This window comes from Ictidomys tridecemlineatus, chromosome 6 (assembly GCF_052094955.1).
Source record: "Ictidomys tridecemlineatus isolate mIctTri1 chromosome 6, mIctTri1.hap1, whole genome shotgun sequence".
Taxonomy (NCBI): Eukaryota; Metazoa; Chordata; class Mammalia; order Rodentia; family Sciuridae; genus Ictidomys; species Ictidomys tridecemlineatus.
In genome coordinates, this window is record NC_135482.1 from 11,891,524 (window position 1) to 11,911,753 (window position 20,230).

The 20,230-nt window shown below is 44.4% G+C and overlaps 1 long non-coding RNA gene and 1 other non-coding gene across 2 annotated transcripts; one reads left to right on the forward strand and one right to left on the reverse strand.

The window, feature by feature from the left end:
- Window positions 1-2,203: 2,203 nt before the first annotated feature.
- Trnaa-ugc (transfer RNA alanine (anticodon UGC)) lies at window positions 2,204-2,276 on the forward strand. The gene has a single exon. It is a non-coding gene; the product is annotated as a tRNA-Pro (tRNA).
- Window positions 2,277-9,768: 7,492 nt separating this feature from the next.
- Window positions 9,769-19,749, reverse strand: LOC110597849 (uncharacterized). The gene is made up of 3 exons (XR_002483642.3): window positions 17,588-19,749; window positions 16,926-16,999; window positions 9,769-12,140 (listed from the first exon to the last, which is right to left on the reverse strand). It is a non-coding gene; the product is annotated as an uncharacterized LOC110597849 (long non-coding RNA).
- Window positions 19,750-20,230: the final 481 nt, after the last annotated feature.

Genomic DNA, 20,230 nt, shown 5'->3' on the forward strand with positions numbered 1-20,230 from the left:
CAAATAGCGTGGAGTGAGCGTATCAGCTGTGGCCAGAGCTATGGAGATCCTTGTATTCCCCTTCCTTTCCCCACTTTTTAAGCTCAAACAAATGACACGTGTGAAATGACTCTGCAGATTGTAATGCCTGCACCCAACTAGTCTAAGTACCAAGGGGATGTGGCAGTCAAGACTTGGGGTCTCCATGACCAGACTAGTACAGATTAGTTCAAATCCACCAAGGTGGCACAGTGAGTAAGGGAAACACCGCCTCACTTCAAATCCCAGTTCTGCCTATTAATAACTGTGTGATTTTGATCGAGTTGCTTACCCTCTCTGTGCTGTAGTTTTATCATGTGTAAAATTGGAAGCATAATGGAGTCTACCTCCAGAAAGTGGTTTGAGAATCAAAAGGGTCAAAAAAATAAAGCTTTTTGAATAGCACCTGGCATACAGCAGACACTGTCTTATAATTAGCTACTACTAATAAGCACTATTGTTTTCATTTTAACATTAATAATTTGTACCTGGCTCCTGCATAGTCTCCTACAATCTTAGAAGTAGAACAAATCTTAGGTGTCCTGCATTCCAGCTTCCTGCCTCTGTACCCCTAATAGGCAAGTAGCCGGCCACAAAGGGAACTGACATTTCTCAAACACCTAATAGGTGCCAAGGCAAGTGCTAGGTGCTTAGTACACATCCCCAGACTTTTGTCTCAATAAAATTCAGTGAGGTGCATGTTATTATACCCCTGCTCTCCAGATGAGGGAAGTAAAATATAAAGAGCAACTTGCCTCAGGCCACAAAGCCAGGCAATGTTGGAGTGCACACTCCGGCTGAGGTCTTAACCAGCACGTTACCTACTCCTGTGAGCCAGCTTCTCCTTTCAATCAGAGCACCCACCTCTGGCTGCCCAATCCCCTTCGCTCACCCTCACTTTCTAAGTCTAAAAATACTCCTCTGCTTCACTTATTCATAATTTTCTGAACACCCACCATCTATGCCAACCACTAGCTTGTGTGCTGTGGCTACCAAAACGAGTGTCACATCACCTCTGCTCACAGAGTCTGGGGAACTCTGTTTCTCTTGCCAGGTGAATGTCACTAAGCCACTTAATTGATTTAGATAGAGGAAAAGAGACCCACAGTAAATGTCTTGGACTGAGCTCCCCCAGGAAAGCAAAAACTGAGTCAGAGGCTTCTGTGCCGGTAGTTTGTTTTGCAAAGTGAACCCAGGAACAGGAGGGGAGGGTGTGGATAGGGACTCATGGAACAAGGGCTTGAGGCAGGATATCGAGCTGGCGGCCACAGTGGACAGCTGGGCACCATTCCCCTGGACCTTCAGAGACCTTCAGGATGCATCTTAGAATCGTACACCAACATTTGATCACCAGCTCACATCCCTTGTGATTCTAGTTGTCATGCCTGGGGTACGTCCACTCCCAGGAGGCACATCTTTGAGCGCTAAGCGGGTTCCCTACAAGTATCCTAAACTGCAAATCCAGAGATGCCCAGGACAAAAAACAAAACAAAACATGGCTCAGCGCACTTTCCCGGGCAGGCAATGCTGCACTAATGAGGACCAGCAGGACCAGTATCACCAGAGAACTTGCTAGAAACACAAATTCCCATGATTCACCCCAGACCACTGGTCCAGACATCCCCCCGGAGGTGGGCTCCGCGAACTGCTTCCATGAGTCCTCTCGGTGATTCTGACCCAGACTCAAATATGACAGCCCTGTCCTAAAGAGCTTTAGGATGGGACAAAGGCAGAGTCCAAAACACTCAACTCCTCTTTATCCACAATTCAAATGACAGAAAATTCAGAGAGCTTCAGAGCCTAAGATAGAAATCTGAGATTTTCTTTAAGTCCCAAAGCCAATGCAGCCTCTCCATTCCTATTCTTCTGTCTACGGTAAGTGTCACACAACAGAGACCCCCCACAGCCCACAGACCTAAAATATTACTACACAGCACTTCAAGAAAAACTTGGCCAACCCCTGCAATCATCCAGAAATTGACCCACAAATACATGGCTAATTATTTGTGACAAAGTTGCAAAAACAATTCAAAACGATAACATTTTCAGCACATGGTGTTAGAATAGACAGCCACCTGTAAGAGTAAACATGGACCTATATCTTGCACCTTGGGAAAAATTAATTCAAAATAGAAGATACACATAAATGGAAAAAAATGATTATATAAAACTTGGAAGAAGGGCTGGGGATATAGCTCAGTTGGTAGAGTACTTGCCTCGGATGCACAAGGCCCTGGGTTCAATCCCCAGCACCACCAAAAAAGAAAAAAAAAACTTGAGAGAAAAATCCATGTTTGTTTCTTTGGTTAGGTAAAAAGGTCTTGTATTTGACAGCAAATGCAGAGTCCACAAAATAATAAACTGAAAATTTTCATTAAAATTAAAAAAAAAATTTCGCTCTGTAAAAAAGCAATGTGAAGAGTATGGACAGATTAGCTGGAAACCAGTAGAAAACATTTAAGACCCATTCATCTAACAGAATGTGCATTTAAAATACATTACAAACACTTAAAAACTCATCGGTAAGAAAACAACCCATTGTTTTAAAAGGGGACCAAAGATTCGAAACAGAAGATTCACCAAAGGAAAGAGATGGATGGCAAACAAGCCCAGGAGAAGATGTGCGCCACTGTTAATCATCAAGAAAATGCAAATTAAAACCACGAGGCATCCATGAACCCCTGTCAGAAGGCCTAAGTGGGTATCCTTTTGAATCTGACAGTTGTAAGTGTTGACGAGGACGCACAGCATCTGGGTCATTTCTGGTGGGGATGTCAAATGAGGCTGCCACTCTGGAAACAGCCAGGAGCTTCTCATGACATTGTAAGTTACACCACAAAAGTAAAATAATAAATAAAACTCCTTATATTTAAATGGAGGAATAAAAACATGTTTGCCCCAAATTCCGAACGTGGGTATTATTTGGTCAGCGTTTCCACTGCTGTGACTAAAGGACCCGCTCAGAACAACTGTAGAGAAGGAAAAGGTTATTTAGGGGCTCACGGTTCCAGAGGTCTTAGTCTATAGAGGGCCAGCTCCATTCCTCGGGCTCAAGGTGAGGCTGAACGTCATGGCGGGAGAGTGTGGCAGAGGGAGGCAGCTCATGGGGTGATCAGAAAGCACAGAAAGAGGTGTCCACTGGCCAGATACAAATATACACTCCATAGCCACACCTCCACTGACCCACCTCCTCCAGCCACACCCCACCCACCTCCAGTCACCACCCAGTTAACCCCCTCAGGGACTAATTCACGGATCAGGTTAAGGCTGTAACCCAATCACTTCTCCTCCAGACCCTCTCGCCTTGTCTCACATGGGAGATTCAGGGGGACACCACATCTAAACTATAACAGGTACTTATAGAATTTTATTAAAAATGCCCCCAAATTGGAGACCACGACAAAAATGTTCTCCTTCAGCAGGTGAGTGAACACAGACGATGGTTCCATCCCAAGATAGAATACCAGTCGGCAGGGAAAAGGAGCCAACCCCTGAATGAACCTGGGAGGCCAATCTGGGAAAGGTCACAGACGGTGTCACTGATCCCATCCACCAGGCATTCTGGAAAAGACCAGCGGATGGTGAGGGCCAAGAGCGGGCCGTCAGAGAGCAGTGGTTACAAAGGAGAGCATGAGAGACAAGATTCACACAAATCTGTGTGTGTGTGTGTTGAAACCCATGGATCTGGACACCAAAACATGTTTACCCTATGTAAATCGAGAAGAAGAAGGAGGAAGAGGAAGAGAGAGGAAAGGGGAAGAAAAGTAGAATGTAGACTCTGGACCTTGCCTGTATTTGGTTCCCAGCTGAAACTCTGAACTGGCTGTGTGAATTGGGGATGTCACTTAGACGTTTCCTTGCCTGAGTTTCCCAATTTATAAAATAGGAAGGCTTCCTACCTTGCAGACGTTTGTCAGGATTCATGGAGAATATCCAGTAAATATCCATCCGAGATGGGGCTTGATGTGCAAAATAAATGTGATGATAATAACAAATGTTTATCCTCGTTATTTAGTCCGGTTGTCAAATTTTGTTACTTAAAAACTCATCTCTTCCTGGGAATGGAACTCTGTAGGAGAGTGCTTTGCCAGGCATGGGCGAGGCCTTAGGTTTTGTCATTAGCAAAAATACTCCTCCCTCAAAAAACCCTGAGGGTCCCTTGAGAAGGACCATGTGGCCATTTTCAATTAATTTAGAATAAATTATTTCTCATAGTTCTCATGGTTCCTTTTTCATCTGTATTGGATTGAAAAGGACGTCATGAATTTTGTAAATCGCCCTTGTATGACCATGAAATCACGTGTGCATGTTGAGCTCTCTCTCACATTTTAAAGATTTTTTTTTTAGATCTGAGAATTTAAAGGAATTTATGGGATGATGTCAGAACCCCGAGTCAGAGCCTAGAAACGAAGTGGTGCTGTCTGTCCTGACGCTGCACGGCCTGAGCTCCCCCCATCTCTTCTTGAACACCATCACTTTGATGGAATGAACTGTAATCCTTGACACATCACCACGAATACCTCATGGGCTGTCTTCGACCATGGAATTGAGTCAGTTATTCGTTTCTTTCCTGCCCTGTGATTCTCATTAAAAAAAAAAAATCTCTCTTTTATATTATTTCCATCCCCAAGGCCCTCCACCCTTCCCCACCAACCCTATACTCTAAGATAAAGAGATGATGGCCTTCGATGTGCCATTTTGGTCTTCAAAGGACCATGTCTCTCTGCTCCCCTCCACCAATCATCATTAGCTTTCTTTAGCACATTTTCCACTGGAGATAATTGTTGTGACATGTCCTCATTTCTTTCTATGGAAAGTGGAGCGTTGTAACCCAAGGCTTTTCAGAATTCGAACAAAAGGATTTCATTCTCGGTCACACATAACAGAGCTCTCGCCAGCTGTCAGTTCAATGGCTTAACAGATGTGGATTGGACATCATTTGTGTCATGTATGATAGGAACCAACATGACTAAGACTACGGCCCTGCAGAGCCACAGGGATCCTCACACGCTGCCGGAGAGTGTAAATTGAAACAGCACTTGAGAAAACAGCCCGCCGTCACCATGCAAGCTGAAGGTACACCCAGGCCCCAGCCACGCCACTCATTTCCTGGAGAAAGTGGGGTTCATGTGCCCCCACGGAAATGCATAGAAATGTTACCCAAGCATTGCTCCTGACAGCCCCCAACTAGAACCCACCCCAAAGCCCATCAACGTTTGAATGAATGAACACACTGCTCGGTTTACACCATGAAGGAGAAATGAAAACTGATGCGTGGCATCTGCACCCAAGGTTGATAAATCTCAGCTGGAATCCGAGAGGCCAGGCCTAAGTGAATACATCAAGTGCGATTCGATTTATATGAAGAGCAAAAGGTATAGCTCAACACCTCGCACGGTGGTGTGGGTGGAAAGAAAAAGAAAAGTCAGGAGACTGATCACTTCCAACAGGGAGGAAGGGAGTTGTCACCGAGGCTGAGTGGAAGCCATCAGGTGGCCCTTCTGAGCCCGAGAGGTTATTTCCCAGGGTCCATTCCTACGCTTCTACTACAGATTCACACCTTATGCACTTTTCTTATGTATACGTCATAATAAAAGTTTAAAAAAAGTTAGACAAAAAAAAAATGAAGATAACACACACCCCCTCCCTCCCCCACCTAATACAGACCTAATGCAGAATGTCTGTCGGTGCAGCTAGTCAATCATTTTTAAAAGTTAAATCGTGGCGAGTGGATTGGAGAAGAGTGGAATTCCAGCCACCAAACCAGCTGGTCGGAGCACTGCCTTCTCCCAGCGTCCCCAGGCTGAAAGCAATGTGGTGGAAATCGAGAAGTGAGCATTGGAAAGAACAGAGAGTTCCAGAACCCGTCTGCAGGTCCTGCTCCGGGCCAGGAGAGGAAACTGCTCGCCCCCATTTTTCCCCTTCTTTCTGTCCCCTCACACCCAGTCCCCAAGCAGTCCCACCGTGGTGTGGACAGAGGTTCCTTTAGGAGGCCACCAGAGCCAAGCTTCTGAGAGAGAACACCTGGCTTTTGGATCCATGCACCTGTGATCCCAAGGAGAGGCTACAGTGTGTGTGTGTGTGTGTGTGTGTGTGTGTGTGTGTGTGTGTGTGTGTGTGTGTTTTAGAACAGTTTTACACTTACAGAAAAATTATGAAGATAGTGTAGAGTTCCCATACAGCCACCACCTGGTATTCTTCCTCCCTTTTTCTGCCTCCGGCCCCTGTAGTAGGGCCCAGGATACAGGCACAGCAAGGTCGCGTAAGCCCCAGCTTTCCAGCCAAAGGAGGAAAATGGGGAACCCCTGGCACAGATATTGTGGCAGGGGTGTAAGGGAGACAAGCTCTGGAAAGTGACTGCAGGCCAGGGAAGGGGACAGTCCAGAACTGCTGTGCTCACACCCACCCTGGTCTTGCATGGAACTGATCTGATCGGCACAACTAATAGACTCAGCACTGAACTAACAGCCCACAGCCTGTGTCCTTACACTGACCACTGGGTGGAGCAAACATCTGATCTATCTAAACAGCATTGTGAAGCTATTTAGAACTGACCATTGGAACTCGAGTCCTCAGGAGGAGGTCTGGAACTTGCCACCTGAACCTAATGAGATTGATTGCCTGCTAACAAAAATACTAACATTTCTCACAGAAGTTAAATGAGGCCCAGAGTCACAGAGCCTACTATTTAAAAGGTGCAGAATTGAATTCAAAATTACCCAGCCTACCAACAACCAGTAAACGCTTAATTCCCATGGGGAAACACAATCAGCAGATGTCAAAGTACAGGTGACACAGATCTTGTCATTATCTGACGAAGACTTCAAAGCAGTCATTATAGAAATATTGCAACGAGCAACCATAAACAACCTTGTAACAAATGGAAAAACAGAAGTCTCATTAAAGAACGAGAAGATATATAAAAGAATCAAATAGAAATTAAAAATTGCAATAACTGAAATATTTTTAGAACATCTCCTTGCATGGGCTTAATTACATATTGAAGATGATAGAGGAAATATTCAGTGGAATTATGCTGTATTGACCAATCTAAAGAACAGAGAGGGAAAAAAATCTAATAAATAAACAAAATAGAGACCTGAAGAACTATAACAAAACATCTCATATTCATGTCATCAGAGTCCAAAAGGCAGAGGAGAAAGAGCACGATGCTGAAAAAAATATTTGAAGAAATAAACTTCCTAAGTTTAACAAAAGCTATAAATCTAAAATTTAAAGAAGCTCAGTAGACCCCAACAGGACACACTTAAAGAAGTCCATATGCAAAGACAGATCATGCTCAAACTGTGAAACTCAAGACAAGGGGAAAAGAAATCTTGAAAGTAGACAGAGAAAAATATTACCAAAAGAGGAATGGATGAGCATTCAAATGCCTGAGTCGCTCTTCAGAAATCACGAAGTCTAGAACTATAATGCCACAGTGTTAGTGCTATGATATTAAGCCCTGTAATTTTAGTAATAAACAAAAATATCAACATTATTATTATATTACTATAATGTTTTTAAATGAAAAAGAATTTTATAATTTTATATTTTGTGATCTGTATCAGAAATGTACTTAAAATAAAAGCATTCTAGGATGAAGACAAAGAAAATTCTTTATAGTACATTATGAAAACAAACTATGTAAAGGAATTTCCAAAGAAGTTTTTAATCTTAGAATATTAAGAATAAAGGTGACAACTTGTTGAGATGATAGATATTTTAGATTGATTTACTCTTTCTATGCTATTTACATAGATCAAAATCCCACTGTACCTCATAAAAATATATAATTTTTCTTTCTCAATTAAAAAACAAATAAAAGAACAATAAAATAAATAGAAAATATTAGGGTAATATAAATGATGATTCTTTCCTCTTGAGTTTTTAAGACAAAATTTCATAGTTGAAAATTAAAAAATATATCATTTTCTAGTGATATTTTTAATGAATTTGATGTAATATCTCAGACAAAATAAAAGTTGGAAGGGTAAAGGGGGCTGTATGGCAGTAATAGTCCTGCAATCCACTCAAGAGGATGAAGAATTGATAATAAATAGGTTAAATGCATATAATATAATCCCCTCTTTGACTATTAAAATCACTATACATAGAGGTGTGGTCAAAATCTAAAGAGAGAAAGTAAAAGAGAATACTAAAAACATTCACATATACAAAAGAAGGCAGAAAAGATGAAGTAGAGGAACAAAATCTAAAGAAACAAAAAACTAAAAATAAAAAGATACATCTAAATTAAAACATACGAATGATTATGTTCAATGTAAATGATCTAAATACACTAAATAAAAGACAGAGATTTTCAGAATTAATGAATAAGAGCACCTGGCCCCACTATATGCTACATATAAGAAAGTCATTTTAAATATAATGGTTATAAGTTTTCTAAAAAATAGAAAATTGATATATTATGCAAACACTAATAAAAGGAATCCTGGAGTGGCTATACTAAGTGGACTTTAGAGCAAAGACAGTTTTCAGGAGTAAAAGGGGACAATACGTGAAAAAAAGGATCATTTTAACAAAAAGTAACAGTCCACACAAACTAGCAGTTTTCAAAATTCGTGAAGTAAAACTCAAAGAACTGAAAAGAAAAACAGACAAATCTACAACTGACGTTTGAGCTTTTAAACTCCTTTCCATAATAAATAGACATGATAGGCAAAAAAAAAAAATCAATAAATGCAGAACAACAACATCACGATGAGGTCTGATAGATATTTATAGAATATTTCACCTGAAAACACTAGAATGTACTTGCTTTCAAATGCAAATGAAACATTCAACAAGTTAGACCCTGTTCTAACCTAAGACAAACTTTTCACAAGCTAAAAAAAATAAATTGAAATTATACATAGGTTATTTCTTGACCACCATGAAGTTCAACGATAATGAAAAGTCTGGGAAATCCCAATTCTCTTTCATATGATTAGCATTTCCAAGTAATCAATGGAACAAACAGAAAGTCTCAAGAGAAATTGTAAGATGCATTGAACTGAATAAAAACATACTGAATGTTTTGGTCAGCTTTCTCATTGCTATGACCAAAGACCCGGCAAGAACAATGGTAGAGCAGGAAAAGTTTGTTTGATGCTTGCAGTTTCAGAGGTCTCAGTCCATTGGCAGCTGGCTCCTTTGCTCTGGGCTGAAGGTGGGGCAGATTACTCAAGGTGGAGGGTGTGGCAAAGGAAGGCAGTTTAGGAGGTGGCACCAGGAAGTAGAGAGAGACTCAGCCTGGCCTCCCCCCACAAGGAACAAGATATGTACCCCAAAGCCATGCCCCCAGGGACCAACCTCCTCCAGCCACACCCAGTTAATCCCTCTCAGGGGATTGATGCACTGATTAGGTTAATGCTCTTCTAACCCAATCATCCCACCCCAGAATCTTCTAGTATTGTCTCACACATGAGTTTTGGGGAGACATATAATATCAAAATCACAGCACCAAATTGATGAGCTGCACCTAAAACAGCACTTAGAGGAAAAATTAGAGTGCCGAATGTTTGTATTGAAAAAATTTAAAAGTCTCAAATCAATAATCTACATTTCCCCTTTAAGAAACTAGAAAAAAAATATTTTTTTAGGCAAAATAAACCCAAAGCAGACAGAAGAAACAAAGTTAAGAGAAGAAATTGATAAGATTCAAAAGACAAAATCAATGAAACCAAAAAGTATTTTATTAAAAAGTAAAAATAAGATCTAGACACAAATTGCCAATATTATAAATAAAAGAGAATGTCATTGTGTACTCTATAGATAAAAGGATAAAATAGGAATATTATGAACCACTCTACTCGCATTACTGACTAATTTCAAGAAATGGATCAATTCCTTGCAAAATTCACTCAAAAAGAAATAGATAAACAAAACAGCCCCAAAACTATGAAAGATATTGATTTCAGAGTTTAAGTCTTCCAAAAAAAAAGAAAGAAAATCTTCACACCCACATGGTTGTACTCTCAAATTCTCCCAGGCACTGAAGGAATAAATACTGTCAATTCAACACAATCTCTTACAGAAAACAGGCAGGTGGACTCATTACCAATTTGCCCTGTGAGGCCAGCATTACCCCGATTTGTAGGAGCATTTGGGCAGGCAGCAAAGATTGGGAGTTAGTCGTGCATTAACAGTAATGCATGTGAAATGCATGCAATTAGCTAAGATTGTCCAAGGAGAGCATGCCTAATAAAAAGGACTGTGGGCCTGTCAGAGAATTCTGGTGTCTTGGCTTATTTGTGCCCATAACAAAAAACAAAACAAAACAAAAAAACGCAAATGAAGTAATTTACAATGAATGGAAATTTAATCTGGCTTATGATTCTGAGGCAGGGAAGTCTAAGATCAAGGGGTTGCATCTGGCAAGACCTTCTTGCTGTGCCCCCAACGTGGCAGCATGTACCACAAGTCAAGAGAGCATCCCAGAGAAGGCAAGAGGGGCTCAACTCACTTTTAGAGCCAAACCATTCCTTCGACGACAGCTCTGATCCATCCTTGGGGGCAGAGTCCTAGACGCTTCCCATTAAGCCTCCTCTCCCAGCACTGTTGACTTGGGGGGAACGTTTCAATGCATGAATTTTGGGGGGACATAATTAAATCACAGTGACTTGGAAGCCACTGGGGGTTGGCAGCAAGAAGGGGACCCTTGAAAGGGATTAAGAAGTGGTCAGAGTTGACACCCAAAGCATCGGTAGCTTCAAGAAGAAATAAGAGGTCACTTGTGTCACGTGAAGGGAGTGGTTCCGTTCCAGACACGAAGAAAGGTGCCCCAAATCACTGATCCTCTCTGAGTGTCAACTAAGTCCATCTCAGCAGGCACCAGGGCTGGCTTCACTTATCTCAGTTCACCTCCTTCTGCCTCCGTTTCCGCCTCTGGGGCTGACGACGTTCCCCACTCCAGTGGCTACTCTGAAAGAGAGGGATGAGCTCATGGAAGGAAAGTGCTTGGCACAGGGACCTGGCACACAGAAAGTTTTCCATAAATATTAGCTGCAAACGTTACTGTGCCCTTTCTGCCAACGTCCCTGGCTGGAATCAGACCTCAGATAGGAAGAAGCAAAGAGAAGAAGTCAGCGACCGTCCCCTGACCTCGGCTCACGTCATTGCTGACACATGACGCTTGCCCCCACGAAGCCTTCCAGATTCAACTGAACAGCAGCACGGTGTTCGTATGGAAACGGCAATAGAGTCTCCCAAAGAGGCTGCTTCTAGCCCTTGATTCTGCCACCCACGAGCTTGTGAACCCAGGCTCCTCATCTTGTCATCTCAGAGAGTCGCCGTGACGGCTTCCTCAAGGAGGGTGGCAGGCTCTTCCCTTCACGGGACATTCCAAGAATCGCAGTGATGTGGCTCTGTCGAAAGCCGTCAGGTGGAGTCCTACCTGGGAGTTTCTGGAGATCAGCAGGTGTACCGTCCCCACCCAGTTGTGAGAGGGCAGAGGGACGGGTTGCTGGGAGACCAAAGAAGACAGGCAGATGGCCTGTGAGACAGAGCTTTATTGAAAAGGAAGAAGACCCAGTAGCAACAGGCTGGACAGTAGCACCTCCATGCCCATGGTGCCGTGTCCGGATGGACGAACACCTGTCCTCCCCACCGAGCTCAGGGAGAGGGGCTTTATGGGCTAAGCTACGGACGCAGTGACGTCACGAGCTTCCTTTGCACCTTTGCATGCCCAGCGATCCAAGGAACAGTTGTCTTGGTCTAGGAGCAAGAAGCCGTTTCCACAGATGACACCCTTGCCCCGGGTCTCAGGGCGTGAGACGGGGAGAGTCAGTGTCCATTGAGATCATATTCATCTGGACATTCCGGTCTGGCTCACGCTCACTGTGCTCTTGACTTGATTCGTTCTTGGGAAGGGAAATGGGTGTTTCGGGGACATGGTGGCACACTCTCCTCCTTTCTTTCAAGTCCCCCTTCATTCTGAGTAAGCAGAAGAAGGGTCCGCCCCAGAGTCCGGGGACCCGGGGGCCAAGTCAGCTCTCCATACTCATCCACCGGGAGATCCTGAGCGAGGTGCTCCCTCCCTGTGGGCCTCCGTTTTCCCGGGTGTCAAAGGAGAGCATTGGCTCACGGCCAGTTCGCTTCCGTCTCCTGAGGTTTTCGTCCTAAAATCAAAGGATGAGGTCAGTTGTCCTGAACGTCAGTGAGAGAAAGTTCTTGAACAGATCACCCAGGAATGAAGAGAACTACAAAGCCAACCCACCAGTTTTCTAGAGTCTGCAGAGTCACCCAGGACGCTAACCAAAAGCAAAAACCTCTCCAACCAAAATTATTATTATTTCTTCTCAACAAGGAACTGGTCCCCACCCCATCATCTCTCTTTGGCTGGATTCTAGTGTGTGTGGGAACGTAGGTGTCAGGTTAACCATGGCACAGATGCCAGACGACACAGATGCGAGAATATTGGGACTCGGGGGGCACCTTCTCGGAGCTGCAACCTTCAGGGGCACGGAGCGAACCAACCCGCTTATCATCGCCCAGTCATTTTTCCTCCTGAAATTCACGAAGACTTTCTCGATCATAATCGATACATTAAGATCCCTCTGTTTTATAAAACAGTTCATCAATATTTTATGGGTTTAATAATTTATGTTTTATTACAGAAGCAGATGGAACCCAGCAGAGCCTCTGATCTCCAGAGCTGACAGTGAGTTGCAGATTCTGGACTTGAATAGTCAGCTTGTCTGGACTCCTGCCTCCCATCTAGATTCTTAAAGGGGGTGCTGGTGGACTTGGGGACAAGCCACCTAACTCTAAACTTCATGAGGGGAAGGAGCGGTTCTGATTATTTCTTGATGGCCTACCACGTATCGGGCCCCGGGTTCACCCACAGGCACTGCCTAACTGAATTCCCCCAAGAACCACAGGAGAAGGGTTCGCTGTCCCCACAGCACAGACAAAGAAATGAGAGTTAAGGAGTCTGGTAGCCAAGGCCAGGAAATGGTGGCTCTGGGACTCAAGTTGGAGGACATCTCTCTCTAGCACCCCAATTATTAACCACTCTGCCCTCACCGTGGATGACATTCCTTCTTTTAGACATACTTATTTATCAAGCACCAACTTTTCTAATTACGGTAAATGCAGAAGTGAACTACATGGGCAGGGACCCAATCTCACGAGGCTGACATCCAAATGGGGTCAGTCATAGGCAGGTAGGGGTTTCCACAGATCAAGAGAGCTCAGGACTCCCAGCACATTCCCCAATTTGCAATAAGGCTCCTGCAGCCCAAAGTTCAGAACATCGCATGACTTGGCCATCTCATTGGGTTTATGCAACCCAAACTGAAGACTTAGGTAGGCGAGAGTCTTGGTGAATATTTCCCCAGGGACTGTGTTTTCCCAAAGCACCAAAGAATGTTCTCCTGGGTGTTCAAGTGTCCCAGTGGCTCCTGGAGGAATTGTGTTTTACTCTAGGCCCTGGGACAGAATCTCCTTTTATAAGCACTCGTAGGAACTTCAAGTAGCCTAACTGTGCCTCAGTCTCCTCTTGTGTGAAATGGAGCATACAATAGCGTCCACCTCATAGAGCCCTTACGAGGAGTGAGCTAATGTGTGTGACACTCTTCACACGACACAGCACACACAGAATAAACCTGGTTCCCTGGTTTCCACAGTAGGAATACAGTCAAAGGTCATTTTCCTAATAAATATGATTTTCCTGTGTGCATATTTTCCAAGTGGGTATTTATCCCACTTGGGATATTTTTCTGCAGAAGTTTTCATACTAGGTGCGATTTTTTTCCCAGTAGGTAATTTTCCCTGTGCATGTATTTCCCATATTTATTGGTACATCATAATTATACAGAACAGTGGGATTCATTGCTACACTTCCCTGGGCATATGTTGTGAGTGGTAGTTTAATCTCTTAGTGAAAATTTTCCTGGAAGACATTTTTCTTTGAAAAGTTCTTCAAAGGATCACACTCCTCTACCCCTTTCTTTTTGTAATTATTTCCCCCCAATGGAAATTGCTGCTACATATTTTCATGGTGAGCATTTTTATAATGGATATTTTTTTTCCAGAGGATATTTTTCCTAGGGAGGATTTGTAGTGATAATTCTTCCTGATGTGTATTTTTCCCAGTAAATTCTCGCTAAATATGTTTCTATGGGATATTTTCTAGAATGAAATTGGTTTCCAGTAGCCATTTTCCCAAGGATTCTTCAAAATCAAAATTGAAGGTTTTAACCTATAATGTAACTACATTTGGAAATGAAGACTTTGTAGATAATTAAGCTTAAATGAGGTCTTGGGGATGGAACTGGGATCCAATATGGCTGGTGCTTTATGAAGAAAGACACCAGGAGGGCCTGATCACACAGAAAGGCTACATGTGGAGTCATTGAGAATGTAAAGGAGGCCTTAGGAGTACACAACCCTGCCAACACCTTGATCTTGGACTTCTAACCTCTAGAAAATTGAAAAAATAAACAGCTGTTGCTTAAGCCAACCTGTCTGCCATTTTGTTACAGCAGCCTAAACAAACTGATACAGTACCACGCCCCATACTACCTGCTGTGGCTGGAGCTGAAGCAGGACTGCTCTCCATTAGGTCTCTTTCTGTTGGATGCCCAAAGGTTTCCTCAGCTCTCCCACATTGAGAACTCATGTCTAACTCAACAGAAGCAGAAACTCCATACTCACTTATAACTTCTTTTTTTTGTGCTGAGGAAAGAATACCTGTCCTTAATCCAATTTAATTTCCAGCCTGCAGCTCTCCATAACTCTAGCCTTGCAAAACCAGCTCAAATGTTTGTGCCATTTCCATTGATGCAGCCCTGAGGTTGTGCCCCAAATGGTGGCAGACACAACAAGATCCTGATGAGTCAGAAGACGTGGTTTGGGTCTCTTTGTTGGCTAATCATGTAATCATATGGAGAGGGGAGCACCCTTAAGAGTCTCCTGCCCATCCTTTCCAATCTGGAGATGGTTCCAGAGACACCCGTGTATGTTTGGAATTACTAGACCCTCTCCACTAGAGGGCTTCCAATGGAGACAGGCTTAGAAGTTGAGAAGAGACACTGTATGCATTCAGATGCTGGGATCTGGATCAGCGTATATTAATTCTATGCAAGCACAGGGAGAAATGCTGGTGGAGACAGCCCAGAAAATCCAGGATTGACACCGGGCAGGTAGAGACCATATTTGAAGGAGATAATCATCCATAGGTCCCAGAACTACATTCTGAAAAGCTCCCTCTTTTAGCTACTGAGCCCAACCAAACCCACCCCCACACTGATGGATTCTACTCCTTCCTGCACATTCAAGCACCAAACATCTTTATTTCCTGCTTTCTTATCTTCATTAAATTTCTTCCTGATAACAAAAAATAAATAAAAATACAAAACTTATTTATACCAAAGAAGTCCAAATGAATATTAGTAACTAATAATGCAACTTCTTCCCCAGCTCCCCATTTCTTTCCCACATGCTTTAAAAAAAGACTTAAAGGAAATAAAGATCTTGTCATATAGAATTTCCAGGATTAGCTAATTAGTACAGGGATGATTGGCAGGTAACCAGACATCATCTGTGTACCTCTCTCTCCCTTCCTGCCCTAGAAAGCTACAGGAACCAAGTTGTCTCTCATGGTGCTGAGCTGATACCCAGTAGAGGTTCTGCAGATACCAAACAAGGCACAAGATGTTCTTCCCCCTACCCAACTCACTGCAGGGTGTGTAACAGAGTCAGAACTTCCTGATCAACAGATTCACCATGTGTAATAGAAAGAATAAAGGCCCCCCAAGGAGGATGCACCCTAGTCCCCAGGTCTGTGAACATTACCCTACATGGCGAAAGGGACTTTGCAGAGGTGAGATGGCCCTGGATGATGCAGGTGGGCCCAACGTGGGAGGAAGGCAGGAGGGTCAAGGTCGAAGCACTGCACTTCCGTGCTGCTGGCTCTGAAGCTAGATCATGAACCAAGGGGTCCAGGTGGTTCCCAGCAGCGGGACAGGGCAAAGGACAGGATTCCCCACTAGAGCGCCAAGGAAGGTGGCCTGCTAACGCTGAATGCCAGCCAGCGAAACCCAGTTCAGACTTCTGATCTCAGGAATTGAGAGAGAGATAGTGTGTTGTTTAAGCCACCGTTTGCTACAACTATGACAGGAGCCACAACCAGGCCACTACCCTGTAGTCACAGAATGTTCAATTGGCCCGTCCTGACCCTTACATCTCCCACTACAGTGAAGAGCCACCTCACCAGCAGCCTTCTCCACCTCTCTGGCAGGAAGTCCTTTCCTCTCCTCTGGGCATTTCTTGACCAAAGAGGACCAACGTGCGTGGGGTACCATCACCTGCCAGAGCAGCCTTTCAGGAATACTTACACCCTCCCGCGCCACCCCTGGAGGATCCCACTGACCCACGTTAAGGTGGGGATGAGCTGAGAGAGGCCCATCAGGCCCCGGTCACACGGCTGGTGCAGGACACGGCTGGAGTCCAACCATTCTCTCCAGCTGCTGGCTCCCTGCTGCTGCCCAGGGAGCACTCTGGCCACACGTGGGGCAGGTATCCGTCCTGCCCATGTTCTAAGTCCGTCTCTTCTGCCTGTTTGACCTTTAAACTGTACCAACGGGCCCTCGGGGTCCATGTTTCCTTCAGCTTGAGTCTCCCCACAACCCTGTCTTCAGTAGATGGTCACCACACATCAGTGAAAGGAGAGAGGGGTGGACAGAAAGAGAGGTGAGGGGGAGAGCCCGGGCAGCATGGCAGCACATGCACAGAGGCCTGTGGCACTGCCCTGGCTGGGTGCTGCTGCCCGACCCCACATCTGCAGGACTGATGTCCATCGATGTCCACGTTCTTTTCTTCCAGGGCACACAGCTAGACAGCGTTGTCTAGTGACCATGACACTGAGTGCTGTCCGGGGGAATGTGAGAAACGATACGCACCACCTCTCGGTCCACCTTGTCAAAACCTCCTGGGCACCGTCCTCAGAGTCTTTAAAGCAGCCATCTCCGAGGACCTGTGGGATGGAGGCACCAAAAAAATAAAATAAAAGAAATGGAAAGCACCTGGGTTCCTGAGGGACCCTGTGGAACAGAGCCACAGCTACCTACTCTGGTCTGTGACATGAGAGAAAAGCCTCTGGGATTAGGGGACGAGTGTCCCCAATTAGTAATGAGCCGGCCATGGGCAATTCACTGGCCTCCGTGAGCATCAGGTTTTGAGTTAGTAAAATAAGGTGATGGTGCAATATCTAAGACGACTTGTCATTTAAAATTCTGCAGGTCTCTGATTTTCTCCAGAATTCAGTCCAGGTCTTAGCTATTTTTTTTTTTCTTTAAATGCATTCATCCACCAAAAGTGGGCTGTTAGGGCTATATATGCTGCTCTCTGACAGATCCATTTCTTTTAATAATAGAACAGCAAACCCATCCCTAACCGGCTCATTCCTAAACAGGGAATGAATTGACTGTGTCTCAGACCATACAAGTCCCTTAGCATGAAACCAGTCAGCAATTGGCTAAATCAAACTAACGTCCACTTGTGGAAATTGTGAGATATTTCCTAATTTAAACACCCTCCCCCACCCCCCAAATCAGCTGCACACCTGAGGAGGATGGATCTGCATCTTCCCCATGAGCCTGCTCTCTGCGGGGAATCCACCTGCAAGGAGTAAGCACACATGGAGTGTCCTCTGGCTGCAAAGTTCAGGGCACACTAGAGGGCATGTGACCATCTTCAGGGCCAACTCCATCCCAGACTGTAGGGGAGACCCACCAGGGCTACCGAGGGTGATGACTAATGTCATTCTCTCTAGGAGTCAGGATGATCCTTTTGAAACACAAGTGAGATCATATCACTCCTCTGCACATGGAATTCCAAAGAATTCTTTCTCCAAGTAAAAGCTAAAGTTCTTACAAAGGCCCAAGAGATCATGCATTTTTTTTGGTTAGAACAATTTCCACCAAATTCCACTGTTCAATGTTCCATTACAGCCACAGCTACTTCCTATCCATGTCTTGCCAGCCTGCTGCCTCAGGGCCTTTGAATTTTCTATTCCTCCTCCTGAGATACTCTTTCCCAGATATCTTTACATCCTCCCTCATTTCCTTAAACTCTTCATATCAGTGGAGAAGTCTTCCCTGTAATTCCTTTTATAACCACAAACTCCCCATCTTCAAATGCTGCCTGTTCTCTTTCCCTAACTTTACTTTTCTCTGTATCCTTGTTGCCTTATCATGAAGATGGCAGCCAGCAGAATCAGTTTTATTGTACTGCCTGCCCAGCTTCTCAGCTCCTCCTGAAGAGAAATTCCATGAAAACATGCTCTTATCCTTAGCTGCCATAACACTAGCTCCCAGTAGGTTGACTGGTATATTGTAAATGCTCAATGAATACTTTGTGAGTTGAACAGAAACTAGGTTCTGCCCTTGTGTTTATTGAGACATTATAGGCTCCTTGTATTTACCATAGACCTTATGTGCCTTCACAGGTGCAGAATCTCAAACTCTACCCCAGACTAACAGAAGCAGAGCCAGCATTTGTAACTTCTCCAGGGGTATCTGTGCATTCAGGCTGCAATAACAAAAATGCCTTAGATCTGGGGCCTAAATAACATCTATTTCTCAGTTCTAGATGTTGGGGAATCTAAGACCAAAGTGCCATCAGATTTGGTGTCTGGCAAGGACTTGTTTCCCTATTCATGACCATGTCCTCACACAGTGGTAGGAACAAGCAAGCTTTTCAGAGCCTCTTTTAGAAGGGCACTAATCCCATTCGTGTGGGTTGTATGTCACCTGCACCACCTCCTGAAGGACCCATCTCCTAATTCCATCTCATAAAGAGGTAGGAATGCAATGTAGGGAGCCAGGGCAAATATTCAGTCCATTACACCTGGTGACTGTGTGCCTACCAAGGCTTCAGAAGAGCTGTTCTGACATTGACATCATCTAGGAAAAACCCTTATCAGAATAGGATTCAGGAAACCTGGATGCTTTATATAATTCGGCCACTAAATAGCTAGGATAGATGGCCAGATATTTTCCCTTCTAATCTTCTGCTTTTAATTTTCTCACTTCTTGCAAAAAAAAAAAATAGAGAAGGAAAATTATGATCCGGTGTCTGTTCCCACCACGCTGCGTACCAATCCATATCCAAGCATGTGGCACAGAACATTGTAACCATTAAATGTTTATATCCCCCAGCATCCCGGAGGAGGGGACAGCTTTACTCACTCACAGAGAAATATCTGCTGAGTCCCTTCCGTGTGACAGTCACCATTCAATGTTCTGGGTTGATTACCTGTGTCTGCCCCAGCGCCGTATTAGTGTTTGGTAAATGTTTTCGAACAAATGATTTAATTCCAAGGTTCCTTCAGAGACTAATTAACAGGTTGCATGTGCACCGTAAGGTGATTTGAAATGATTATTATGAGGATTATCTCTTTAGAGATTTCTCTTTAGTTCCAACAGTCTATGAATCTGGGAGTGAGGCACTTATCTGAAGGGTTAGGACGGACCGTGTCTTCTGAGACTCTCAGGAGCTCACCGGATCTTCTCCCTGCAGAGAGGCCAAGGCAGGTCATTCCGACCCTTCCCTGGAGACCTTCTTAGAGACCAGGGTCAGTAGATAATTCACCTGCCTGGAAAAAAAAAAACATGTACTAACTTCTACTTCATGGCTGTGGATGGGGGTGGGGGGGCAGAAATAAAAGCATCTGTTTCCATAACAACAGAAATGCACAATTTAAAGAACATAGTGTCTTGCTTAAATCTATTTATAAAGAATGTGTAGGAAATACAATTAAGGAAACGAACAGCAGATGAAGTACTTGGGCTCCAGCTTAATTTTCTGTCTCCATCATTTAGCACTCAAGAAAAATTGGGTTGCGTGAGGGTCAAGGGTCAGCAGCAGAGGAGAATGCACAAAGAGGGACACGTGGTTTTCCCCGCTCACTGCACAAAGCGAAGTCCCCCAGAGTCCCTGCCTTCCCAGACCCCCAGCCTAGCCCTGTGCAGACTTCAAGGCTGGCTGGCGATGTGACCATCACCTCGGAGACCTGATGGCATTGTCCCCTGGGGCTCCCTACGGAACTTCCCATCCTGAAGGGCCAGAGCTGCATTTATAACCCCCGCCTCAGTGTCGAAGCTCATCGCGTCATCCTGGTGCCGCACGGGAGCCCCGGCTCAACGAATCTGCAGTCACTCCTCTTCCTGGCCAGACCACTTCGGTCCCATCACCTTCTGGAGCC